General features: G+C 63.5%; 1 long non-coding RNA gene across 2 annotated transcripts in view; it reads right to left on the bottom strand.

The window, feature by feature from the left end:
* Window positions 1-1255: 1255 nt before the first annotated feature.
* The window catches only part of LOC140392869 (uncharacterized), a 75553-nt gene continuing 49872 nt past the window's right edge, over window positions 1256-26936 (bottom strand). For both annotated transcript variants that reach the window (XR_011935442.1, XR_011935443.1), the window contains one exon: window positions 1256-3350. This is a non-coding gene — a long non-coding RNA (uncharacterized lncRNA). The remainder of the gene's footprint in view (window positions 3351-26936) is intronic.

Here is a 26936-nt window from a genome sequence, read left to right as displayed (position 1 = left end):
GTTTGGATTTTGCATCTTGCAATTCTGTTTTAATTTCATCAGAATGCTCAAGTTTGGATTTTGCATCTTGCAAATCTGTTTCAAGTTTGGATTTTGCATCTTGCAATTCTTCAACAACTGTAATTAATTGTTTTTTAGTGGACCTATACTCATCATCGCTTCGCTCAGTAGTTAATTGCAACTGTTGGTATTTTGACTCCACTTTAAAAACTTGGATTTGAAATTGCTGGAGTTCAGAGGTTTTGTTTTGCAAATCTGTTCTAATTTCATCATAATGCTCAAGTTTGGATTTTGCAACTTGCAAATCTGTTTTAATTTCATCATAATGCTCAAGTTTGGATTTTGCATCTTGCAAATCTTCAAGAACTGCACTTAGTTGGTCTTTAGTGGACTGAAGCTGATGATCACTTTTATTTTTAACAATGACCTCTTGCTGACTGTGTATCTGTCCCGTAATTACCAGGGACCATTTTACACGTTCTGCACCGTGTAATCGTGTGCATTTTCCCCATGCTCTCTTGATATTATTGAAGGACCACTGTCCTCTGGGGATATCATACTTTGATTCAATTTTTTTTGAGGTTTCACATAGGTTAAATTGTCTACGAGTGAAAGATCAACAATCCCCCAACATTTCTTCAACAGAAACATCTGGTATTCCAGCACCCCCCTTGGATGTAGTGGGGAGTAATTTTCTGTCTGCTAAAGGCTCTGAATCTACACTTTGATTAGGATCAGCCATAACTTTTCTTGATCGCTGACTGACGTTTTATTTTAGTTACTGCAGTGACTCATCTTCCAGTCACGTCTGATAGTCTGACCGACCGACTGGCACTTGATTTATTTAACACAGTCTATAAAAAATGTTCTTTTCAAGGGTCGAAGTACTGATTGATGCGGCTTTAAGACTTTTAATGGGTGAAAAAGATATTTCTTACCCCAGTCTAGCCGTGGGTTCCGGCTGTCTTCTGGGCCTCCTCCGATTATCTCCGAAGCTTCCCGAAGGTTCCCGACCTCCTCCGATTATCTTCAAAGCTTTCCGTCGTCACCTGGGCCTCCGAAGGTCGTCCTCAGTACTCCCCCCCCGACTGCCTGACTACGCCAATAAAAGGAAACTATAATTTATAAGGAATCTTAACCTGTCGAACCACGCCAAGTTTGGGGGAAGCTCAGTTGATGAATCAAGTCCTGGCGCAATACGACAAGTTGTAAGATTTGTAATATTTTGTAGACTGTGTTAAGTTGTTAATCGATTCCTTGTATTATTCGACTGTGTATAGTTGAAGGAATTTATATCATCTCTGCTATTCGGTTATCAGTAGCACTTTGCGAATACTGGAACTCAGCAGAAATTTGCAGTATAAACTCCTCAGGTGCCAAAAAGAATTGTTTTATTTGTAGTCGCTTGATTACAATTTGAAAGTCATTTAAAAGGCAATTCGTAGACAATTCGAAGCTTTCAGAGAATTACAGACATTATCTTTCTTTGCTTAGGCAGACAGCTCGAAAGTAACTTTTAAAAGGTCAAAGTCTGGCAATGAAACATGAAGAGAGAGAGAAAGCTAATCTTCAGCTAAACTCAAACTCAAAGTCAAAAGTGGACTAACATCACTGACACAGACTGTTAGACTGACATAACCCCCAAAAGACATAAACTAAAATGGAGACTAGAATCAAAGGCAAAAAACACTAAACTAACAGAAAGACAACACAGCACAACACACCCCCAAAGACAATACACCACAGACAACACACTAAAAACTAAACACTAAAACCAAACCCACAAAGACAATACTCACAAAGACAACAAAACCCCAACCTAACCTAACCTAACCTAACCTAACCTAACCCAACCTAACCTAACCTAAAATGGCCGGGAGAAACTTTTTAGTTATACACTTTCATATCTGTCTTAAGTCGTCTAATTACACCCCAATATAATCCTAATTGGTTTGGATTAGACTCAAACACATTTGATTTGATGGCAAGCCGTCCATCTTCAATGTGCAACATCAGCTTTTCTGACCCAGCTGTTATCTGCATTGTGAACAATGTTGCTGTGTATTCAGTCCCTGTCCTTGACAATTAGCACAAGCAGTGTCAAATTATCTTGCTGTTTTAATGTCACACTGTCTTTGAAAATATGCATTTGCCAGAACAACGGACTTCAGTAAAAGTGAATTATGCTGTATAAATGGGTATTAAAAACTGGGGCTCAACATTTATGCTTAAACAGCTATCTTTTACCTATACTAGTTGTATTTGAAATACTTGGCTTCTACACCATACAACAATCAGGATTACAATAATGATTATAATCCAAATCACAATCCTCTGTCCTAATGTTCCCAACCATCTAAAGCCAAAGTCCCATCCCTCATCCTCATGCAACTGTGCAACCTCTCGACGAATGTGATCCACCAGGTTATCAATTTTCTCTGAGTTATGATTCCCAGCATTTGTGCCCATGTCATAACACTGCGTGTTGTCCTGTGATGTAGATGGTCCTTTAGTTGTTGGACGTGATGTACATAAGGGACTATGTATCCCAAATAGCAGGAGCCCTCCCAATTTTCTGGTAACCACAGATAAAGTATGTGCCGTTATATGCGGTCAGGTTTCCTTTACTATCAGTCATCGTTAGTCTAATCGGATCCCGTCCCCAGGGGCCTCCATTAGTCCGATTTTCAACCGCTGACCATTCAAAGATGAATAGCCCTTTAACTGTAAGGCGGGACATAGGGGGTTGCCAATTCAAGGTCTGGTCACACTGACTTGTGCCGACTGGGTAGGTCCCATATGTTTTATGTTTCCTAAAGCATGTGCTACCTTTTGGGACTCCAGCATAATTGGGAAGGATCAAACAGGGCGGCTGGCGTGTCACATTAAATCTAGGCCCATACCATTCCTCAAACTTATTTATATCATATCCAGCTAATCTCCAATCGAACATATTCTGTGTATCTTCTCCACGTCCTGTGCTATTTTGTCTTAGAGCCCATTCTGCTATCTCTTTACTGGCGAATGGGATAGGTCGCACAGGGAAGCCCTCCTCCAAGCATCTGGGAATTTGTGTACAAACCCAACAACTGAATTTATTTACCCTCTCTGCGTATGAGTGAGACATGTATATTAAGGTGTCAGTATTCAATTTACGCTCTACATGATGTTGGATTAATATGATAATATAAAAACATCAACGCCATCATTCTCTTCGGGTTAGCGTTTCCCTAGTACTCTCAATGTTCCGTGTGATGTAGTTTACACGAGTTGCGTGGATCCCATCTGGCTTTTCTTTTACTTTAACGGCTGTTCGGGCTGTTAGCAGCACTTGGTAGGGTCCATTCCACCTAGGAAAAAAGAATCTTTGTTTAATGCTTTCACATATACTTGATCTCCAGGTTTAAAGGGTGTGTATTTCCCTCTTTTGGATGCATCTGGGCCTTTTGCACCTTTTCGTGTTTTTGTTTTTTTTCATTTTTTTTTTTTCCAGCGGTTTCACACATGGCCTGGGCATATTTTAGTGATGCCTCATCTGCCCATATTATGGCTACTGCCGCTGGAGTCATTGGGGGTTTAGTTCCAGTTGTCATGGGACAACTATTTCCAGGAATTTCCATTGGGGGTTTAGTTCCAATTATTTTCTCATACGGGGTTAAACCCGTATTACGATTTCTCTGATTTCTCAGGGCATACATTACTATGGGTATGGCATCTGGCCATAGCAGCCCATTTTGTTGACACACTTTTGTAACTGCAGTTTTAATTATTCCATCCGCCCTTTCCACCATTCCTGAGGATTCTGGCTGATATGGGATATGCAATTTCCAATCAAATCCCATGGCTTCTGTTAGGGCTTTGGTCAATTTGCTAGTGAAATGAGTTCCCCTGTCACTGTTAATACCCATCGGTATTCCAAACCTAGGTATTATTTCTTTCAATAGAATATTTACAACTGTTCTAGCATCATCTCTTTTGGTTGGAAAAGCCTCTACCCACCGTGAAAACATGTCCAGTATCACCAGCATGTATTTGAATCCTTTAGCCATTGGCATGTGTACAAAATCTACTTGCAAATTTTCAAAAGGCATTTCGGGTTGTGGGAGGTGATCAAAGACAGCGGGTGTTTTGCCCCGATTATTCCTCTGACAAATCATACATGTGCGGGCTACTTTTTCAATTGTTACCGTAATACCTGGGGCATACCATTGTTGACATATTGCATGTGTCATCCCTTCTTTGCCGTCATGAGCCTGTCCATGGGAAAGGCGGCATAGTGGCAAAAACAAACTTCTGGGGCATACTGCGAGGGTATCGGGGTGGACCCAGATCTGATGGCTGTTTCGGTAGCAACCGGCTTTGAGCCAAGAGCGATGCTCCTGTGGGAGGCTTGCTCCTGTACCTGCTTTAACTTTGGTTCTGTTATAATGGACGGAAGTTCCACTGCAGCAGCTTGCAGTCGGGGCTGTTTTTTTTGAGCTTCTTCCTTAGCTATTTTATCAGCAAATCTGTTTCCCCTTGAGATTTCATCGTCTGCGGTAGTGTGCGCTTCACACTTTAATACAGCTATTTTGCTGGGCAGCTGAACAGCATCTAATAAACTTAAAACCAATTTAGCATGTTTAATAGGTTGGCCTGAGGATGTTATGAACCCCCTGTTTTTCCACAGTTGGCCCAAATCGTGTACTACCCCAAAAGCGTATCGAGAATCAGTGTAAATGTTGACTGTCTTACTCTTTGCTAGAATACATGCCTGAGTAAGCGCGAATAATTCAGCCGCTTGGGCAGACGTTCCCAAAGGCAGAGCAAAAGTTTCCACTCTCTCGAATGGAGTTACTATTGCATAGCCAGCCAGGAGGGTTGTATCATTTGGTCGATTCGCGGACCCATCACTAAAAAAAATGAACAAAGTCATTTGTTGTGGGAAAAAAACTAGCCAACACTTCGAGGTTTCGCAAAGGTCTTTTATTATAACACGAAGTTCGTGGAGGGAGTTAGAGTGACCACCGTTCTTCTAATTGTCCCCACCTTACAAGAGTATAGCAGTACTTTATATAGCAATATTATGGAAAAACTAGGCATTCCTTTGATAAGCCCAGACACAGAAAAGCGAGCAGCGTTAGACAACAGGCCTTGAATTCCCAGCCTAAGGACAATAATAATCGTCTACTCTCAGCAAAATGTGCAGCTGTGCACTTGTTTACATAGTCTGGCCTTCTGCCTATTACATGCAGAACTTCTTGACTGAAATAAAGGTAATATATCCATAATGCTTTGCCAAATGCCTATTGCCATGAAATATAGTCAAGCAGCCAGGTTAGAAGGAATACATGGTATTAAGGCAACTAATCCGCCAACTAAAGTTCCTTCTACAATTCCCTCCTTGTTGATCATATGATCAACACATTGTTAGTACATCACAGTGTCCTCAGCAGCAAAGGGTGGGCTATAATGTAAGGGGAATGGATGTATGATAGACACCTGTTTGTTAAGTGGCTGGGACCATGGAGGCAAAGCTGACATCTGCGCCCCCATGCCCTGAGAACATCCCGAGCAACATTTAAACAGTAACCATACAACAATCAGGATTACAATAATGATTATAATCCAAATCACAATTCTCTGTCCTAATGTTCCCAACCATCTAAAGCCAAAGTCCCATCCCTCATCCTCATGCAACTGTGCCACCTCTCGACGAACGTGATCCACCAGGTTATCAATTTTCTCTGAGTTATCAGGGATGTATGTGCAGCAGTCACTGCCAATCAGGTCACAAATACCTCCCTTCTCTGCTAACAAGAAATCAAGAGCCATCCTATTCTGTAGGGCAACTGCTCTTATAGCAACCATCTCAGTCTCTATTTGGTGAACAGCTTCCGCAGAGTCATTAGCTACCTGCTCAAGGATGTCTCTTAATTCGCGTAGTTCGTATGCATTAGCGGCTATTCCTAATGGTGGCATCATGATTCCCAGCATTTGTGCCCATGTCACAACACTGCGTGTCGAATGGAGTTACTATTGCATAGCCGGCTAGGAGGGTTGAATCATTTGGTCGGTTCGCCGACCCATCAGTAAAAAAAATGAGGGACAGTAGGGAAGGTAGGAGGGGGTGGGGACAGTGGGGACGGGAGGAGGGGGTGGGGACAGTGGGGAAGGGAGGACGGGGTGGGGACAGTGGGGAAGGGAGGAGGGGGTGGGGACAGTGGGGAAGGGAGGAGGGGGTGGGGACAGTGAGGAAGGGAGGAGGGGGTGGGGACTGTGGGGATGGGAGGAGGGGGTGGGGACAGTGGGGAAGGGAGGAGGGGTTGGGGACAGTGGGGAAGGTAGGAGGGGGTGGGGACAGTGGGGACGGGAGGAGGGGGTGGGGGCAGTGGGTAAGGGAGGAGGGGGTGGGGACAGTGGGGACGGGAGGGGGTGTGGACAGTGGGGAAGGGAGGAGGAGGTGGGGACAGTGGGGAAGGGAGGAGGGGGTGGAGACAGTGGGGAAGGGAGGAGGGGGTGGGGACAGTGGGGAAGGGAGGAGGGGGTGGGGACAGTGTGGAAGGGAGGAGGGGGTGGTGACAGTGGGGAAGGGAGGAGCGGGTGGGGACTGTGGGGATGGGAGGAGGGGGTGGGGACAGTGGGGAAGGAAGGAGGGGGTGGGGACAGTGGGGAAGGTAGGAGGGGGTGGGGACAGTGGGGACGGGAGGAGGGGGTGGGGACAGTGGGGAAGGGAGGAGGGGGTGGGGACAGTGGGGAAGGGAGGAGGGGGTGGGGACAGTGGGGAAGGGAGGAGGGGGTGGGGACAGTGAGGAAGGGAGGAGGGGGTGGGGACTGTGGGGATGGGAGGAGGGGGTGGGGACAGTGGGGAAGGGAGGAGGGGTTGGGGACAGTGGGGAAGGTAGGAGGGGGTGGGGACAGTGGGGAAGGTAGGAGGGGGTGGGGACAGTGGGGACGGGAGGAGGGGGTGGGGACAGTGGGGAAGGGAGGAGGGGGTGGGGACAGTGGGGAAGGGAGGAGGGGGTGGGGACAGTGGGGAAGGGAGGAGGGGGTGGGGACAGTGAGGAAGGGAGGAGGGGGTGGGGACTGTGGGGATGGGAGGAGGGGGTGGGGACAGTGGGGAAGGGAGGAGGGGTTGGGGACAGTGGGGAAGGTAGGAGGGGGTGGGGACAGTGGGGACGGGAGGAGGGGGTGGGGGCAGTGGGTAAGGGAGGAGGGGGTGGGGACAGTGGGGACGGGTGGGGGTGTGGACAGTGGGGAAGGGAGGAGGAGGTGGGGACAGTGGGGAAGGGAGGAGGGGGTGGAGACAGTGGGGAAGGGAGGAGGGGGTGGGGACAGTGGGGAAGGGAGGAGGGGGTGGGGACAGTGTGGAAGGGAGGAGGGGGTGGTGACAGTGGGGAAGGGAGGAGCGGGTGGGGACTGTGGGGATGGGAGGAGGGGGTGGGGACAGTGGGGAAGGGAGGAGGGGGTGGGGACAGTGGGGAAGGAAGGAGGGGGTGGGGACAGTGGGGAAGGTAGGAGGGGGTGGGGTCAGTGGGGACGGGAGGAGGGGGTGGGGGCAGTGGGTAAGGGAGGAGGGGGTGGGGACAGTGGGTTAGGGAGGAGGAGGTGGGGACAGTGGGGAAGGGAGGAGGGGGTGGAGACAGTGGGGGAGGAGGGGGTGGGGGCAGTGGGGAAGGGAGGAGGGGGTGGGGATAGTGGGGAAGGGAGGAGGGTGTGGGGACTGTGGGGAAGGGAGGAGGGGGTGGGGACAGTGGGGAAGCGAGGAGGGGGTGAGGACAATGGGGAAGGGAGAAGGTGGTGGGGACAGTGGGGAAGGGAGGAGGGGGTGGGGACAGTGGGGAAGCGAGGAGGGGGTGGGGACAGTGGGGAAGGGAGGAGGGGGTGGGGACAGTGGGGAAGCGAGGAGGGGGTGGGGACAGTGGGGAAGCGAGGAGGGGGTGGGGACAGTGGGGAAGGGAGGAGTGGGTGGTGACAGTGGGGAATGGGAGGAGGGGGTGGGGACAGTGGGGAATGAGAGGAGGGGGTGGGGACAGTGGGGAAGGGAGGAGGGGGTGGGGACAGTGGGGAAGGGAGGAGGGTGTGGGGACAGTGGGAGAGGGGGTGGGGATAATGGGGAAGGGAGGAGGGGGTGGGGACTGTGGGGATGGGAGGAGGGGGTGCGGACAGTGGGGAAGGGAGGAGGGGGTGGGGACAGTGGGGAAGGGAGGAGGGGGTGGGGACAGTGGGGAAGGGAGGAGGGGGTGGGGACAGTGGGGAAGGGAGGAGGGGGTGGGGACAGTGGGGACGGGAGGGGGTGTGGACAATGGGGAAGGGAGGAGGGGGTGTGGATAGTGGGGAAGGGAGGAGGGGGTGGGGACAGTGGGGAAGGGAGGAGAGGGTGGGGACTGTGGGGAAGCGAGGAGGGGGTGGGGACAGTGGGAAAGCGAGGAGGGGTTGGGGACAGTGGGGAAGGGAGCAGTGGGTGGGGACAGTGGGGATGGGAGGAGGGGGTGGAGTCAGTGGGGATGGGAGGAGGGGGTGGGGACAGTGGGGAAGGGAGGAGGGGTTGGGGACAGTGGGGACGGGAGGAGGGGGTGGGGGCAGTGGGTTAGGGAGGAGGGGGTGGGGACAGTGGGGAAGGGATGAGGGGGTGGGGACAGTGGGGAAGGGATGAGGGGGTGGGGACAGTGGGGAAGGGATGAGGGGGTGGGGACAGTGGGGAAGGGAGGAGGGGGTGGGGAGAGTGGGGAAGGGAGGAGGGGGTGGGGACAGTGGGAAAGGGAGAAGGGGGTGGAGACTGTGGGGAAGGGAGGAGGGGTTGGGGACAGTGGGGAAGGGAGGAGGGGGTGGGGACAGTGGGGAAGGGAGGAGGGGGTGGGGACAGTGGGGAAGCGAGGAGGGGGTGGGGACAGGGGGGAAGCGAGGAGGGGGTGGGGACAGGGGGGAAGGGAGGAGTGGGTGTGGACAGTGGGGATGGGAGGAGGGGGTGGGGACAGTGGGGACGGGAGGAGGGGGTGGGGACAGTGGGGAAGGGAGGAGGGGGTGGGGCCAATGGGGACGGGAGGATGGGGTGGGGGCAGTGGGTTAGGGAGGAGAGGGTGGGGACAGTGGGGAAGGGAGGAGGGGGTGGGGACAGTGGGGAAGGGAAGAGGGGGTGGGGACAGTGGGGAAGGGAGGAGGGGGTGGGGACAGTGGGGAAGGGAGGAGGGGGTGGGGACTGTGGGGAAGGGAGGAGGGGGTGAGGACAGTGGGGAAGGGAGGAGAGGGTGGGGACTGTGGGGAAGGGAGGAGGGGGTGGGGACAGTGGGGAAGCGAGGAGGGGGTGGGGACAGTGGGGAAGGGAGGAGGGGGTGGGGCCAGTGGGGAAGGGAGAGGGGGTGGGGACAGTGGGGAAGAGAGGAGGGGGTGGGGACAGTGGGGAAGGGAGGAGGGGGTGGGGACAGTGGGGAAGGGAGGAGGGGGTGGGGACAGTGGGGAATGGTGGAGGGGTGGGGACAGTGTGCAAGGGAGGAGGGGGTGGGGACAATGGGGAAGGGAGGAGGGGGTGGGGACAGTGGGGAAGGGAGGAGGGGCTGGCGACAGTGGGGAAGGGAGGAGGGGGTGGGGACAGTGTGGAAGCGAGGAGGGTGTGGGGACAGTGTGGAAGCGAGGAGGGTGTGGGGACAGGGGAAGCGAGGAGGGGGTAGGGACAGTGGGGAAGGGAGGAGGGGGTGGGGACAGTGGAGAACGGAGGAGGGGTGGGTCAGTGGGGAAGCGAGGAGGGGGTGGGGACAATGGGGAAGGGAGGAGCTGGTGGGGTCAGTGGGGAAGGGAGGAGGGGGTGGGGACAGTGGGGAAGGGAGGAGGGGGTGGGGACAGTGGGGAAGGGAGGAGGGGGTGGGGACAGTGGGGAAGGGAGGAGGGGGTGGGGACAATGGGGAAGGGAGGAGGGGATGGGGACAGTGGGGAAGGGAGGAGAGGGTGGGGACTGTGGGGAAGCGAGGAGGGGGTGGGGACAGTGGGGAAGCGAGGAGGGGGTGGGGACAGGGGGGAAGTGAGGAGTGGGTGTGGACAGTGGGGATGGGAGGAGGGGGTGGGGACAGTGGGGATGGGAGGAGGGGGTGGGGACAGTGGGGAAGGGAGGAGGGGGTGGGGACTGTGGGGACGGGAGGATGGGGTGGGGACAGTGGGGAAGGGAGGAGGGGGTGGGGACAGTGGGGAAGGGAGGAGGGGGTGGGGACAGTGTGGACGGGAGGGGGTGTGGACAGTGGGGAAGGGAGGAGGGGGTGGGGACAGTGGGGAAGGGAGGAGGGGGTGGGGACAGTGGGGAAGGGAGGAGGGGGTGGGGACAGTGAGGAAGGGAGGAGGGGTGGTGACAGTGGGGAACGGAGGAGGGGGTGGGGACAGTGGGTTAGGGAGGAGGGGGTGGGGACAGTGGGGAAGGGAGGAGGGGGTGGGGACAGTGGGGAAGGGAGGAGGGGGTGAGGGCAATGGGGAAGGGAGGAGGTGGTGGGGACAGTGGGGAAGGGAGGAGGGGGTGGGGACAGTGGGGAAGCGAGGAGGGGGTGGGGACAGTGGGGAAGGGAGGAGGGGGTGGGGACAGTGGGGAAGGGAGGAGGGGGTGGGACAGTGGGGAAGCGAGGAGGGGGTGAGGGCAATGTGGAAGGGAGGAGGTGGTGGGGACAGTGGGGAAGGGAGGAGGGGGTGGGGACAGTGGGGAAGCGAGGAGGGGGTGGGGACAGTGGGGAAGGGAGGAGGGGGTGGGGACAGTGGGGAAGGGAGGAGGGGGTGGGGACAGTGGGGAAGCGAGGAGGTGGTGGGGACAGTGGGGAAGCGAGGAGGGGGTGGGGACAGTGGGGAAGCGAGGAGGGGGTGGGGACAGTGGGGAAGGGAGGAGTGGGTGGGGACAGTGGGGAATGGGAGGAGGGGGTGAGGACAGTGGGGAATGAGAGGAGGGGGTGGTGACAGTGGGGAAGGGAGGAGGGGGTGGGGACAGTGGGGAAGGGAGGAGGGTGTGGGGACAGCGGGAGGGGGTGGGGATAATGGGGAAGGGAGGAGGGTGTGGGGACTGTGGGGATCGAGGAGGGGGTGCGGACAGTGGGGAAGGGAGGAGGGGGTGGGGACAGTGGGGAAGGGAGGAGGGGGTGGGGACAGTGGGGAAGGGAGGAGGGGGTGGGGACAGTGGGGAAGGGAGGAGGGGGTGGGGACAGTGGGGAAGGGAGGAGGGGGTGGGGACAGTGGGGAAGGGAGGAGGGGGTGGGGACAGTGGGGAAGGGAGGAGGGGGTGGGGACAGTGGGGAAGGGAGGAGGGGGTGGGGACAGTGGGGACGGGAGGGGGTGTGGACAATGGGGAAGGGAGGAGGGGGTGGGGATAGTGGGGAAGGGAGGAGGGGGTGGGGACAGTGGGGAAGGGAGGAGAGGGTGGGGACTGTGGGGAAGCGGGGAGGGGTGGGGACAGTGGGGATGGGAGGAGGGGGTGGAGTCAGTGGGGATGGGAGGAGGGGGTGGGGACAGTGGGGAAGGGAGGAGGGGGTGGGGACAGTGGGGACGGGAGGAGGGGGTGGGGGCAGTGGGTTAGGGAGGAGGGGGTGGGGGCAGTGGGTTAGGGAGGAGGGGGTGGGGAAAGTGGGGAAGGGAGGAGGGGTTGGGGACAGTGGTTAAGGGAGGAGGGGGTGGGGACAGTGGGGAAGGGAAGAGGGGGTGGGGACAGTGGGGAAGGGAGAAGGGGTTGGGGACTGTGGGGAAGGGAGGAAGGGTTGGGGACAGTGGGGAAGGGAGGAGGGGGTGGGGACAGTGGGGAAGGGAGGAGGGGGTGGGGATAGTCGGGAAGGGAGGAAGCGGTGGGGACAGTGGGGAAGGGAGGAGAGGGTGGGGACTGTGGTGAAGTTAGGAGGGGGTGGGGACAGTGGGGAAGCGAGGAGTGGGTGGGGACAGGGGGGAAGGGAGGAGTGGGTGTGGACAGTGGGGATGGAAGGAGGGGGTGGGGACAGTGGGGACGGGAGGAGGGGGTGGGGACAGTGGGGAAGGGAGGAGGGGGTGGGGACTGTGGGGACGGGAGGAGGGGGTGGGGACAGTTAGGAAGGGAGGAGGGGGTGGGGCCAGTGGGGACGGGAGGATGGGGTGGGGGCAGTGGGTTAGGGAGCAGGGGGTGGGGACAGTGGGGAAGGGTAGAGGGGTTGGGGACAGTGGGGAAGGGTAGAGGGGTTGGGGACAGTGGGGAAGGGAGTAGGGGGTGGTGACAGTGGGGAAGGGAGGAGGGGGTTGGGACTGTGGGGCAGGGAGGAGGGGGTGGAGACAGTGGGGAAGGGAGGAGGGGGTGGGGACAGTGGGGAAGGGAGGAGGGGGTGGGGACAGTGGAGAAGGGAGGAGGGGGTGGGGACTGTGTGGAAGGATGGAGGGGGTGGGGACAGTGGGGAAGCGAGGAAGGGGTGGGGACAGTGGGGAAGGGAGGACGGGGTGGGGACAGTGGGGAAGGGAGACGGGGTGGGGACAGTGGGGAAGGCAGGAGGGGATGGGGACAGTGGGGAAAGGAGGAGGGGGTGGGGACAGTGGGGAAGGGAGGAGGGGGTGGGGACAGTGGGGAAGGGTGGAGGGGGTGGGGACAGTGGGGAAGGGAGGAGGGGGTGGGGACTGTGGGGACGGGAGGAGGGGGTGGGGACAGTGGGGAAGGGAGGAGGGGGTGGGGCCAGTGGGGACGGGAGGATGGGGTGGGGGCAGTGGGTTAGGGAGCAGGGGGTGGGGACAGTGGGGAAGGGAGGAGGGGGTGGGGACGGTGGGGAAGGGAAGAGGGGGTGGGGACAGTGGGGAAGGGAGGAGGGGGTGGGGACAGTGGGGGAGAGAGGAGGGGGTGGTGACTGTGGGGAAGGGAGGAGGGGGTGGGGACAGTGGGGAAGGGAGGAGGGGTTGGAGACAGTGGGGAAGGGAGGAGGGGGTGGGGACAGTGGGGAAGGGAGGAGGGGGTGGGGACAGTGGAGAAGGGAGGAGGGGGTGGGGACTGTGGGGAAGGGAGGAGGGGGTGGGGACAGTGGGGAAGCGAGGAGGGGGTGGGGACAGTGGGGAAGGGAGGTGGGGGTGGGGACAGTGGGGAAGGGAGACGGGGTGGGGACAGTGGGGAAGGGAGGAGGGGGTGGGGACAGTGGGGAAGGGAGGAGGGGGTGGGGACAGTGGGGAAGGTAGGAGGGGCTGGGGACAGTGGGGAAGGGAGGAGGGGCTGGGGACAGTGGGGAAGGGAGGAGGGGCTGGGGACAGTGGGGAAGCGAGGAGGGGGTGGGGACAGTGGGGAAGGGAGGAGGGGTGGGTCAGTGGGGAAGCGAGGAGGGGGTGGGGACAATGGGGAAGGGAGGAGGTGGTGGGGTCAGTGGGGAAGGGAGGAGGGGGTGGGGACAGTGGGGAAGCGAGGAGGGGGTGGGGACAGTGGGGAAGGGAGGAGGGGGTGGGGACAATGGGGAAGGGAGGAGGGGGTGGGGATAGTGGGGAAGGGAGGAGGGGGTGGGGATAGTGGGGAAGGGATTAAGGGGTGGGGACAGTGGGGAAGGGAGGAGAGGGTGGGGACTGTGGGGAAGCGAGGAGGTGGTGGGGACAGTGGGGAAGCAAGGAGGGGGTGGGGACAGGGGGGAAGGGAGGAGGGGGTGGGGACAGTGGGGATGGGAGGAGGGGGTGGGGACAGTGGGGATGGGAGGAGGGGGTGGGGACAGTGGGGAAGGGAAGAGGGGTTGGGGACTGTGGGGACGGGAGGAGGGGGTGGGGACAGTGGGGAAGGGAGGAGGGGGTGGGGCCAGTGTGGACGGGAGGAGGGGGTGGGGGCAGTGGGTTAGGGAGGAGGGGGTGGGGACAGTGGGGAAGGGAGGAGGGGGTGGGGACAGTGGGGAAGGGAGGAGGGGGTTGGGACAGTGGGGAAGGGAGGAGGGGGTGGGGACAGTGGGGAAGGGAGGAGGGGGTGGGGACAATGGGGAAGGGAGGAGGGGGTGGGGATATTGGGGAAGGGAGGAGGGGGTGGGGATAGTGGGGAAGGGATTAAGGGGTGGGGACAGTGGGGAAGGGAGGAGAGGGTGGGGACTGTGGGGAAGCGAGGAGGTGGTGGGGACAGTGGGGAAGCAAGGAGGGGGTGGGGACAGGGGGGAAGGGAGGAGGGGGTGGGGATAGTGGGGATGGGAGGAGGGGGTGGGGACAGGGGGGAAGTGAGGAGTGGGTGTGGACAGTGGGGATGGGAGGAGGGGGTGGGGACAGTGGGGATGGGAGGAGGGGGTGGGGACAGTGGGGAAGGGAGGAGGGGGTGGGGACTGTGGGGACGGGAGGATGGGGTGGGGACAGTGGGGAAGGGAGGAGGGGGTGGGGACAGTGGGGAAGAGAGGAGGGGGTGGGGACAGTGTGGACGGGAGGGGGTGTGGACAGTGGGGAAGGGAGGAGGGGGTGGGGACAGTGGGGAAGGGAGGAGGGGGTGGGGACAGTGGGGAAGGGAGGAGGGGGTGGGGACAGTGAGGAAGGGAGGAGGGGTGGTGACAGTGGGGAACGGAGGAGGGGGTGGGGACAGTGGGTTAGGGAGGAGGGGGTGGGGACAGTGGGGAAGGGAGGAGGGGGTGGGGACAGTGGGGAAGGGAGGAGGGGGTGAGGGCAATGGGGAAGGGAGGAGGTGGTGGGGACAGTGGGGAAGGGAGGAGGGGGTGGGGACAGTGGGGAAGCGAGGAGGGGGTGGGGACAGTGGGGAAGGGAGGAGGGGGTGGGGACAGTGGGGAAGGGAGGAGGGGGTGGGACAGTGGGGAAGCGAGGAGGGGGTGAGGGCAATGGGGAAGGGAGGAGGTGGTGGGGACAGTGGGGAAGGGAGGAGGGGGTGGGGACAGTGGGGAAGCGAGGAGGGGGTGGGGACAGTGGGGAAGGGAGGAGGGGGTGGGGACAGTGGGGAAGGGAGGAGGGGGTGGGGACAGTGGGGAAGGGAGACGGGGTGGGGACAGTGGGGAAGGCAGGAGGGGATGGGGACAGTGGGGAAAGGAGGAGGGGGTGGGGACAGTGGGGAAGGGAGGAGGGGGTGGGGACAGTGGGGAAGGGTGGAGGGGGTGGGGACAGTGGGGAAGGGAGGAGGGGGTGGGGACTGTGGGGACGGGAGGAGGGGGTGGGGACAGTGGGGAAGGGAGGAGGGGGTGGGGCCAGTGGGGACGGGAGGATGGGGTGGGGGCAGTGGGTTAGGGAGCAGGGGGTGGGGACAGTGGGGAAGGGAGGAGGGGGTGGGGACGGTGGGGAAGGGAAGAGGGGGTGGGGACAGTGGGGAAGGGAGGAGGGGGTGGGGACAGTGGGGGAGAGAGGAGGGGGTGGGGACTGTGGGGAAGGGAGGAGGGGGTGGGGACAGTGGGGAAGGGAGGAGGGGTTGGAGACAGTGGGGAAGGGAGGAGGGGGTGGGGACAGTGGGGAAGGGAGGAGGGGGTGGGGACAGTGGAGAAGGGAGGAGGGGGTGGGGACTGTGGGGAAGGGAGGAGGGGGTGGGGACAGTGGGGAAGCGAGGAGGGGGTGGGGACAGTGGGGAAGGGAGGTGGGGGTGGGGACAGTGGGGAAGGGAGACGGGGTGGGGACAGTGGGGAAGGGAGGAGGGGGTGGGGACAGTGGGGAAGGGAGGAGGGGGTGGGGACAGTGGGGAAGGGAGGAGGGGCTGGGGACAGTGGGGAAGGGAGGAGGGGCTGGGGACAGTGGGGAAGGGAGGAGGGGCTGGGGACAGTGGGGAAGCGAGGAGGGGGTGGGGACAGTGGGGAAGGGAGGAGGGGTGGGTCAGTGGGGAAGCGAGGAGGGGGTGGGGACAATGGGGAAGGGAGGAGGTGGTGGGGTCAGTGGGGAAGGGAGGAGGGGGTGGGGACAGTGGGGAAGCGAGGAGGGGGTGGGGACAGTGGGGAAGCGAGGAGGGGGTGGGGACAGTGGGGAAGGGAGGAGGGGGTGGGGACAATGGGGAAGGGAGGAGGGGGTGGGGATAGTGGGGAAGGGAGGAGGGGGTGGGGATAGTGGGGAAGGGATTAAGGGGTGGGGACAGTGGGGAAGGGAGGAGAGGGTGGGGACTGTGGGGAAGCGAGGAGGTGGTGGGGACAGTGGGGAAGCAAGGAGGGGGTGGGGACAGGGGGGAAGGGAGGAGGGGGTGGGGACAGGGGGGAAGGGAGGAGGGGGTGGGGACAGTGGGGATGGGAGGAGGGGGTGGGGACAGTGGGGATGGGAGGAGGGGGTGGGGACAGTGGGGAAGGGAAGAGGGGTTGGGGACTGTGGGGACGGGAGGAGGGGGTGGGGACAGTGGGGAAGGGAGGAGGGGGTGGGGCCAGTGTGGACGGGAGGAGGGGGTGGGGGCAGTGGGTTAGGGAGGAGGGGGTGGGGACAGTGGGGAAGGGAGGAGGGGGTGGGGACAGTGGGGAAGGGAGGAGGGGGTTGGGACAGTGGGGAAGGGAGGAGGGGGTGGGGACAGTGGGGAAGGGAGGAGGGGGTGGGGACAATGGGGAAGGGAGGAGGGGGTGGGGCTATTGGGGAAGGGAGGAGGGGGTGGGGATAGTGGGGAAGGGATTAAGGGGTGGGGACAGTGGGGAAGGGAGGAGAGGGTGGGGACTCTGGGGAAGCGAGGAGGTGGTGGGGACAGTGGGGAAGCAAGGAGGGGGTGGGGACAGGGGGGAAGGGAGGAGGGGGTGGGGACAGTGGGGATGGGAGGAGGGGGTGGGGTCAGGGGGGAAGTGAGGAGTGGGTGTGGACAGTGGGGATGGGAGGAGGGGGTGGGGACAGTGGGGATGGGAGGAGGGGGTGGGGACAGTGGGGAAGGGAGGAGGGGGTGGGGACTGTGGGGACGGGAGGATGGGGTGGGGACAGTGGGGAAGGGAGGAGGGGGTGGGGACAGTGGGGAAGGGAGGAGGGGGTGGGGACAGTGTGGACGGGAGGGGGTGTGGACAGTGGGGAAGGGAGGAGTGGGTGGGGACAGTGGGGAAGGGAGGAGGGGGTGGGGACAGTGGGGAAGGGAGGAGGGGGTGGGGACAGTGGGGAAGGGAGGAGGGGGTGGGGACAGTGAGGAAGGGAGGAGGGGTGGTGACAGTGGGGAACGGAGGAGGGGGTGGGGACAGTGGGTTAGGGAGGAGGGGGTGGGGACAGTGGGGAAGGGAGGAGGGGGTGGGGACAGTGGGGAAGGGAGGAGGGGGTGAGGGCAATGGGGAAGGGAGGAGGTGGTGGGGACAGTGGGGAAGGGAGGAGGGGGTGGGGACAGTGGGGAAGCGAGGAGGGGGTGGGGACAGTGGGGAAGGGAGGAGGGGGTGGGGACAGTGGGGAAGGGAGGAGGGGGTGGGACAGTGGGGAAGCGAGGAGGGGGTGAGGGCAATGGGGAAGGGAGGAGGTGGTGGGGACAGTGGGGAAGGGAGGAGGGGGTGGGGACAGTGGGGAAGCGAGGAGGGGGTGGGGACAGTGGGGAAGGGAGGAGGGGGTGGGGACAGTGGGGAAGGGAGGAGGGGGTGGGGACAGTGGGGAAGCGAGGAGGTGGTGGGGACAGTGGGGAAGCGAGGAGGGGGTGGGGACAGTGGGGAAGCGAGGAGGGGGTGGGGACAGTGGGGAAGGGAGGAGTGGGTGGGGACAGTGGGGAATGGGAGGAGGGGGTGAGGACAGTGGGGAATGAGAGGAGGGCCTGGTGACAGTGGGGAAGGGAGGAGGGGGTGGGGACAGTGGGGAAGGGAGGAGGGTGTGGGGACAGTGGGAGGGGGTGGGGATAATGGGGAAGGGAGGAGGGTGTGGGGACTGTGGGGATCGAGGAGGGGGTGCGGACAGTGGGGAAGGGAGGAGGGGGTGGGGACAGTGGGGAAGGGAGGAGGGGGTGGGGACAGTGGGGAAGGGAGGAGGGGGTGGGGACAGTGGGGAAGGGAGGAGGGGGTGGGGACAGTGGGGAAGGGAGGAGGGGGTGGGGACAGTGGGGAAGGGAGGAGGGGGTGGGGACAGTGGGGAAGGGAGGAGGGGGTGGGGACAGTGGGGACGGGAGGGGGTGTGGACAATGGGGAAGGGAGGAGGGGGTGGGGATAGTGGGGAAGGGAGGAGGGGGTGGGGACAGTGGGGAAGGGAGGAGAGGGTGGGGACTGTGGGGAAGCGGGGAGGGGTGGGGACAGTGTGGATGGGAGGAGGGGGTGGAGTCAGTGGGGATGGGAGGAGGGGGTGGGGACAGTGGGGAAGGGAGGAGGGGGTGGGGACAGTGGGGACGGGAGGAGGGGGTGGGGGCAGTGGGTTAGGGAGGAGGGGGTGGGGGCAGTGGGTTAGGGAGGAGGGGGTGGGGAAAGTGGGGAAGGGAGGAGGGGTTGGGGACAGTGGTTAAGGGAGGAGGGGGTGGGGACAGTGGGGAAGGGAAGAGGGGGTGGGGACAGTGGGGAAGGGAGAAGGGGTTGGGGACTGTGGGGAAGGGAGGAAGGGTTGGGGACAGTGGGGAAGGGAGGAGGGGGTGGGGACAGTGGGGAAGGGAGGAGGGGGTGGGGATAGTCGGGAAGGGAGGAAGCGGTGGGGACAATGGGGAAGGGAGGAGAGGGTGGGGACTGTGGTGAAGTTAGGAGGGGGTGGGGACAGTGGGGAAGCGAGGAGTGGGTGGGGACAGGGGGGAAGGGAGGAGTGGGTGTGGACAGTGGGGATGGGAGGAGGGGGTGGGGACAGTGGGGACGGGAGGAGGGGGTGGGGACAGTGGGGAAGGGAGGAGGGGGTGGGGACTGTGGGGACGGGAGGAGGGGGTGGGGTCAGTGGGGAAGGGAGGAGGGGGTGGGGCCAGTGGGGACGGGAGGATGGGGTGGGGGCAGTGGGTTAGGGAGCAGGGGGTGGGGACAGTGGGGAAGGGAAGAGGGGGTGGGGACAGTGGGGAAGGGAGTAGGGGGTGGTGACAGTGGGGAAGGGAGGAGGGGGTTGGGACTGTGGGGAAGGGAGGAGGGGGTGGAGACAGTGGGGAAGGGAGGAGGGGGTGGGGACAGTGGGGAAGGGAGGAGGGGGTGGGGACAGTGGAGAAGGGAGGAGGGGGTGGGGACTGTGGGGAAGGGAGGAGGGGGTGGGGACAGTGGGGAAGCGAGGAAGGGGTGGGGACAGTGGGGAAGGGAGGAGGGGTTGGGGACAGTGGGGAAGTGAGACGGGGTGGGGACAGTGGGGAAGGGAGGAGGGGGTGGGGACAGTAGGGAAAGGAGGAGGGGGTGGGGACAGTGGGGAAGGGAGGAGGGGGTGGGGACAGTGGGGAAGGGTGGAGGGGGTGGGGACAGTGGTGAAGGGAGGAGGGGGTGGGGACTGTGGGGACGGGAGGAGGGGGTGGGGACAGTGGGGAAGGGAGGAGGGGGTGGGGCCAGTGGGGACGGGAGGATGGGGTGGGGGCAGTGGGTTAGGGAGCAGGGGGTGGGGACAGTGGGGAAGGGAGGAGGGGGTGGGGACAGTGGGGAAGGGAAGAGGGGGTGGGGACAGTGGGGAAGGGAGGAGGGGGTGGGGACAGTGGGGGAGAGAGGAGGGGGTGGGGACTGTGGGGAAGGGAGGAGGGGGTGGGGACAGTGGGGAAGGGAGGAGGGGGTGGAGACAGTGCGGAAGGGAGGAGGGGGTGGGGACAGTGGGGAAGGGAGGAGGGGGTGGGGACAGTGGAGAAGGGAGGAGGGGGTGGGGACTGTGGGGAAGGGAGGAGGGGGTGGGGACAGTGGGGAAGCGAGGAGGGGGTGGGGACAGTGGGGAAGGGAGGTGGGGGTGGGGACAGTGGGGAAGGGAGACGGGGTGGGGACAGTGGGGAAGGGAGGAGGGGGTGGGGACAGTGGGGAGGGGAGGAGGGGGTGGGGACAGTGGGGAAGGGAGGAGGGGCTGGGGACAGTGGGGAAGGGAGGAGGGGCTGGGGACAGTGGGGAAGGGAGGAGGGGCTGGGGACAGTGGGGAAGCGAGGAGGGGGTGGGGACAGTGGGGAAGGGAGGAGGGGTGGGTCAGTGGGGAAGCGAGGAGGGGGTGGGGACAATGGGGAAGGGAGGAGGTGGTGGGGTCAGTGGGGAAGGGAGGAGGGGGTGGGGACAGTGGGGAAGCGAGGAGGGGGTGGGGACAGTGGGGAAGAGAGGAGGGGGTGGGGACAATGGGGAAGGGAGGAGGGGGTGGGGATAGTGGGGAAGGGAGGAGGGGGTGGGGATAGTGGGGAAGGGATTAAGGGGTGGGGACAGTGGGGAAGGGAGGAGAGGGTGGGGACTGTGGGGAAGCGAGGAGGTGGTGGGGACAGTGGGGAAGCAAGGAGGGGGTGGGGACAGGGGGGAAGGGAGGAGGGGGTGGGGACAGTGGGGATGGAAGGAGGGGGTGGGGACAGTGGGGATGGGAGGAGGGGGTGGGGACAGTGGGGAAGGGAAGAGGGGGTGGGGACTGTGGGGACGGGAGGAGGGGGTGGGGACAGTGGGGAAGGGAGGAGGGGGTGGGGCCAGTGTGGACGGGAGGAGGGGGTGGGGGCAGTGGGTTAGGGAGGAGGGGGTGGGGACAGTGGGGAAGGGAGGAGGGGGTGGGGACAGTGGGGAAGGGAGGAGGGGGTGGGGACAGTGGGGAAGGGAGGAGGGGGTGGGGACAGTGGGGAAGGGAGGAGGGGGTGGGGACAATGGGGAAGGGAGGAGGGGGTGGGGATAGTGGGGAAGGGAGGAGGGGGTGGGGATAGTGGGGAAGGGATTAAGGGGTGGGGACAGTGGGGAAGGGAGGAGAGGGTGGGGACTGTGGGGAAGCGAGGAGGTGGTGGGGACAGTGGGGAAGCAAGGAGGGGGTGGGGACAGGGGGGAAGGGAGGAGGGGGTGGGGAAAGTGGGGATGGGAGGAGGGGGTGGGGACAGTGGGGAAGGGAGGAGGGGGTGGGGACAGTGGGGAAGGGAGGAGGGGGTGGGGACAATGGGGAAGGGAGGAGGGGGTGGGGATAGTGGGGAAGGGAGGAGGGGGTGGGGACAGTGGGGAAGGGAAGAGGGGGTGGGGACAGTGGGGAAGGGAGTAGGGGGTGGTGACAGTGGGGAAGGGAGGAGGGGGTTGGGACTGTGGGGAAGGGAGGAGGGGGTGGGGACAGTGGGGAAGGGAGGAGGGGGTGGAGACAGTGGGGAAGGGAGGAGGGGGTGGGGACAGTGGGGAAGGGAGGAGGGGGTGGGGACAGTGGAGAAGGGAGGAGGGGGTGGGGACTGTGGGGAAGGGAGGAGGGGGTGGGGACAGCGGGGAAGCGAGGAAGGGGTGGGGACAGTGGGGAAGGGAGGAGGGGGTGGGGACAGTGGGGAAGGGAGACGGGGTGGGGACAGTGGGGAAGGGAGGAGGGGGTGGGGACAGTGGGGAAAGGAGGAGGGGGTGGGGACAGTGGGGAAGGGAGGAGGGGATGGGGACAGTGGGGAAGGGTGGATGGGGTGGGGACAGTGGGGAAGGGAGGAGGGGGTGGGGACTGTGGGGACGGGAGGAGGGGGTGGGGACAGTGGGGAAGGGAGGAGGGGGTGGAGACAGTGGGGAAGGGAGGAGGGGGTGGGGACAGTGGGGAAGGGAGGAGGGGGTGGGGACAGTGGAGTAGGGAGGAGGGGGTGGGGACTGTGGGGAAGGGAGGAGGGGGTGGGGACAGTGGGGAAGCGAGGAGGGGGTGGGGACAGTGGGGAAGGGAGGTGGGGGTGGGGACAGTGGGGAAGGGAGACGGGGTGGGGACAGTGGGGAAGGGAGGAGGGGGTGGGGACAGTGGGGAAGGGAGGAGGGGGTGGGGACAGTGGGGAAGGGAGGAGGGGCTGGGGACAGTGGGGAAGGGAGGAGGGGGTGGGGACAGTGGGGAAGCGAGGAGGGGGTGGGGACAGTGGGGAAGCGAGGAGGGGGTGGGGACAGTGGGGAAGGGAGGTGGGGGTGGGGACAGTGGGGAAGGGAGACGGGGTGGGGACAGTGGGGAAGGGAGGAGGGGGTGGGGACAGTGGGGAAGGGAGGAGGGGGTGGGGACAGTGGGGAAGGGAGGAGGGGCTGGGGACAGTGGGGAAGGGAGGAGGGGCTGGGGACAGTGGGGAAGGGAGGAGGGGCTGGGGACAGTGGGGAAGCGAGGAGGGGGTGGGGACAGTGGGGAATCGAGGAGGGGATGGGGACAGTGGGGAAGGGAGGAGGGGGTGGGGACTTTGGAGAAGGGAGGAGGGGTGGGTCAGTGGGGAAGCGAGGAGGGGGTGGGGACAATGGGGAAGGGAGGAGGTGGTGGGGTCAGTGGGGAAGGGAGGAGGGGGTGGGGACAGTGGGGAAGCGAGGAGGGGCTGGGGACAGTGGGGAAGGGAGGAGGGGGTGGGGACAATGGGGAAGGGAGGAGGGGGTGGGGATAGTGGGGAAGGGAGGAGGGGGTGGGGATAGTGGGGAAGGGATTAAGGGGTGGGGACAGTGGGGAAGGGAGGAGAGGGTGGGGACTGTGGGGAAGCGAGGAGGTGGTGGGGACAGTGGGGAAGCAAGGAGGGGGTGGGGACAGGGGGGAAGGGAGGAGGGGGTGGGGACAGTGGGGATGGGAGGAGGGGGTGGGGACAGTGGGGATGGGAGGAGGGGGTGGGGACAGTGGGGAAGGGAGGAGGGGGTGGGGACTGTGGGGACGGGAGGAGGGGGTGGGGACAGTGGGGAAGGGAGGAGGGGGTGGGGCCAGTGTGGACGGGAGGAGGGGGTGGGGGCAGTGGGTTAGGGAGGAGGGGGTGGGGACAGTGGGGAAGGGAGGAGGGGGTGGGGACAGTGGGGAAGGGAGGAGGGGGTGCGGACAGTGGGGAAGGGAGGAGGGGGTGGGGACAGTGGGGAAGCAAGGAGGGGGTGGGGACAGGGGGGAAGGGAGGAGGGGGTGGGGACAGTGGGGATGGGAGGAGGGGGTGGGGACAGTGGGGAAGGGAGACGGGGTGGGGACAGTGGGGAAGGGAGGAGGGGGTGGGGACAGTGGGGAAAGGAGGAGGGGGTGGGGACAGTGGGGAAGGGAGGAGGGGGTGGGGACAGTGGGGAAGGGTGGAGGGGGTGGGGACAGTGGGGAAGGGAGGAGGGGGTGGGGACTGTGGGGACGGGAGGAGGGGGTGGGGACAGTGGGGAAGGGAGGAGGGGGTGGAGACAGTGGGGAAGGGAGGAGGGGGTGGGGACAGTGGGGAAGGGAGGAGGGGGTGGGGACAGTGGAGAAGGGAGGAGGGGGTGGGGACTGTGGGGAAGGGAGGAGGGGGTGGGGACAGTGGGGAAGCGAGGAGGGGGTGGGGACAGTGGGGAAGGGTGGTGGGGGTGGGGACAGTGGGGAAGGGAGACGGGGTGGGGACAGTGGGGAAGGGAGGAGGGGGTGGGGACAGTGGGGAAGGGAGGAGGGGGTGGGGACAGTGGGGAAGGGAGGAGGGGCTGGGGACAGTGGGGAAGGGAGGAGGGGCTGGGGACAGTGGGGAAGGGAGGAGGGGCTGGGGACAGTGGGGAAGCGAGGAGGGGGTGGGGACAGTGGGGAATCGAGGAGGGGGTGGGGACAGTGGGGAAGGGAGGAGGGGGTGGGGACTTTGGAGAAGGGAGGAGGGGTGGGTCAGTGGGGAAGCGAGGAGGGGGTGGGGACAATGGGGAAGGGAGGAGGTGGTGGGGTCAGTGGGGAAGGGAGGAGGGGGTGGGGACAGTGGGGAAGCGAGGAGGGGGTGGGGACAGTGGGGAAGGGAGGAGGGGGTGGGGACAATGGGGAAGGGAGGAGGGGGTGGGGATAGTGGGGAAGGGAGGAGGGGGTGGGGATAGTGGGGAAGGGATTAAGGGGTGGGGACAGTGGGGAAGGGAGGAGAGGGTGGGGACTGTGGGGACTGTGGGGAAGCGAGGAGGTGGTGGGGACAGTGGGGAAGCAAGGAGGGGGTGGGGACAGGGGGGAAGGGAGGAGGGGGTGGGGACAGTGGGGATGGGAGGAGGGGGTGGGGACAGTGGGGACGGGAGGAGGGGGTGGGGACAGTGGGGAAGGGAGGAGGGGGTGGGGACTGTGGGGACGGGAGGAGGGGGTGGGGACAGTGGGGAAGGGAGGAGGGGGTGGGGCCAGTGTGGACGGGAGGAGGGGGTGGGGGCAGTGGGTTAGGGAGGAGGGGGTGGGGACAGCGGGGAAGGGAGGAGGGGGTGGGGACAGTGGGGAAGGGAGGAGGGGGTGGGGACAGTGGGGAAGGGAGGAGGGGGTGGGGACAGTGGGGAAGGGAGGAGGGGGTGGGGACAATGGGGAAGCAAGGAGGGGGTGGGGACAGGGGGGAAGGGAGGAGGGGGTGGGGACAGTGGGGATGGGAGGAGGGGGTGGGGACAGTGGGGATGGGAGGAGGGGGTGGGGACAGTGGGGAAGGGAGGAGGGGGTGGGGACTGTGGGGACGGGAGGAGGGGCTGGGGACAGTGGGGAAGGGAGGAGGGGGTGGGGCCAGTGTGGACGGGAGGAGGGGGTGGGGGCAGTGGGTTAGGGAGGAGGGGGTGGGGACAGTGGGGAAGGGAGGAGGGGGTGGGGACAGTGGGGAAGGGAGGAGGGGGTGGGGACAGTGGGGAAGGGAGGAGGGGGTGGGGACAGTGGGGAAGGGAGGAGGGGGTGGGGACAGTGGGGAAGGGTGGAGGGGGTGGGGACAGTGGGTAAGGGAGGAGGGGGTGGGGACAGTGGGGAAGGGAGAGGGGGTGGGGACAGTGGGGAAGGGAGGATGGGCTGGGGACAGTGGGGAAGGGAGGAGGGTTGGGGACTGTGGGGAAGGGAGGAAGGGTTGGGGACAGTGGGGAAGGGAGGAGGGGGTGGGGACAGTGGGGAAGGGAGGAGGGGGTGGGGATCGTCGGGAAGGGAGGAAGCGGTGGGGACAGTGGGGAAGGGAGGAGAGGGTGGGGACTGTGGTGAAGCGAGGAGGGGGTGGGGACAGTGGGGAAGCGAGGAGGGGGTGGGGACAGGGGGGAAGTGAGGAGTGGGTGTGGACAGTGGGGATGGGAGGAGGGAGTGGGGACAGTGGGGACGGGAGGAGGGGGTGAGGACAGTGGGGAAGGGAGGAGGGGGTGGGGACTGTGGGGACGGGAGGAGGGGGTGGGGACAGTGGGGAAGGGAGGAGGGGGTGGGGACCGTGGGGAAGGGAGAAGGGGGTGGGGACTGTGGGGAAGGGAGGAGGGGGTGGGGACAGTGGGTAAGGGAGGAGGGGGTGGAGACAGTGGGGAAGGGAGGAGGGGGTGGGGACAGTGGGGAAGGGAGGAGGGGGTGGGGACAGTGGAGAAGGGAGGAGGGGGTGGGGACTGTGGGGAAGGGAGGAGGGGGTGGGGACAGTGGGGAAGCGAGGAGGGGGTGGGGACAGTGGGGAAGGGAGGAGGGGGTGGGGACAGTGGGGAAGGGAGACGGGGTGGGGACAGTGGGGAAGGGAGGAGGGGGTGGGGACAGTGGGGAAGGGAGGAGGGGGTGGGGACAGTGGGGAAGGGAGGAGGGGGTGGGGACAGTGGGGAAGGGAGACGGGGTGGGGACAGTGGGGAAGGGAGGAGGGGGTGGGGACAGTGGGGAAGGGAGGAGGGGGTGGGGACAGTGGGGAAGGGAGGAGGGGGTGGGGACAGTGGGGAAGGGTGGAGGGGGTGGGGACAGTGGGGAAGGGAGGAGGGGGTGGGGACTGTGGGGACGGGAGGAGGGGGTGGGGACAGTGGGGAAGGGAGGAGGGGGTGGGGCCAGTGGGGACGGGAGGATGGGGTGGGGGCAGTGGGTTAGGGAGCAGGGGGTGGGGACAGTGGGGAAGGGAGGAGGGGGTGGGGACAGTGGGGAAGGGAAGAGGGGGTGGGGACAGTGGGGAAGGGAGGAGGGGGTGGGGACAGTGGGGAAGGGAGGAGGGGGTGGGGACTGTGGGGAAGGGAGGAGGGGGTGGGGACAGTGGGGAAGGGAGGAGGGGGTGGAGACAGTGGGGAAGGGAGGAGGGGGTGGGGACAGTGGGGAAGGGAGGAGGGGGTGGGGACAGTGGAGAAGGGAGGAGGGGGTGGGGACTGTGGGGATGGGAGGAGGGGGTGGGGACAGTGGGGAAGCGAGGAGGGGGTGGGGACAGTGGGGAAGGGAGGAGGGGGTGGGGACAGTGGGGAAGGGAGACGGGGTGGGGACAGTGGGGAAGGGAGGAGGGGGTGGGGACAGTGGGGAAGGGAGGAGGGGGTGGGGACAGTGGGGAAGGGAGGAGGGGGTGGGGACAGTGGGGAAGGGTGGAGGGGGTGGGGACAGTGGGTAAGGGAAGAGGGGGTGGGGACAGTGGGAAAGGGAAGAGGGGGTGGGGACAGTGGGGAAGGGAGGAGGGGCTGGGGACAGTGGGGACGGGAGGAGGGGGTGAGGACAGTGGGGAAGGGAGGAGGGGGTGGGGACTGTGGGGACGGGAGGAGGGGGTGGGGACAGTGGGGAAGGGAGGAGGGGGTGGGGCCAGTGGGGACGGGAGGATGGGGTGGGGGCAGTGGGTTAGGGAGCAGGGGGTGGGGACAGTGGGGAAGGGAGGAGGGGGTGGGGACAGTGGGGAAGGGAAGAGGGGGTGGGGACAGTGGGGAAGGGAGGAGGGGGTGGGGACAGTGGGGAAGGGAGGAGGGGGTGGGGACTGTGGGGAAGGGAGGAGGGGGTGGGGACAGTGGGTAAGGGAGGAGGGGTTTGAGACAGTGGGGAAGGGAGGAGGGGGTGGGGACAGTGGGGAAGGGAGGAGGGGGTGGGGACAGTGGAGAAGGGAGGAGGGGGTGGGGACTGTGGGGAAGGGAGGAGGGGGTGGGGACAGTGGGGAAGCGAGGAGGGGGTGGGGACAGTGGGGAAGGGAGGAGGGGGTGGGGACAGTGGGGAAGGGAGACGGGGTGGGGACAGTGGGGAAGGGAGGAGGGGGTGGGGACAGTGGGGAAGGGAGGAGGGGGTGGGGACAGTGGGGAAGGGAGGAGGGGGTGGGGACAGTGGGGAAGGGAGGAGGGGGTGGGGACAGTGGGGAAGGGTGGAGGGGGTGGGGACAGTGGGGAAGGGAGGAGGGGGTGGGGACTGTGGGGACGGGAGGAGGGGGTGGGGACAGTGGGGAAGGGAAGACGGGGTGGGGACAGTGGGGAAGGGAGGAGGGGGTGGGGACTGTGGGGAAGGGAGGAGGGGGTGGGGACAGTGGGTAAGGG

The sequence above is a fragment of the Scyliorhinus torazame genome, chromosome 16, assembly GCF_047496885.1.
Source record: "Scyliorhinus torazame isolate Kashiwa2021f chromosome 16, sScyTor2.1, whole genome shotgun sequence".
NCBI lineage: Eukaryota > Metazoa > Chordata > Chondrichthyes > Carcharhiniformes > Scyliorhinidae > Scyliorhinus > Scyliorhinus torazame.
This window is presented reverse-complemented; position numbering and strand designations above follow the sequence as displayed.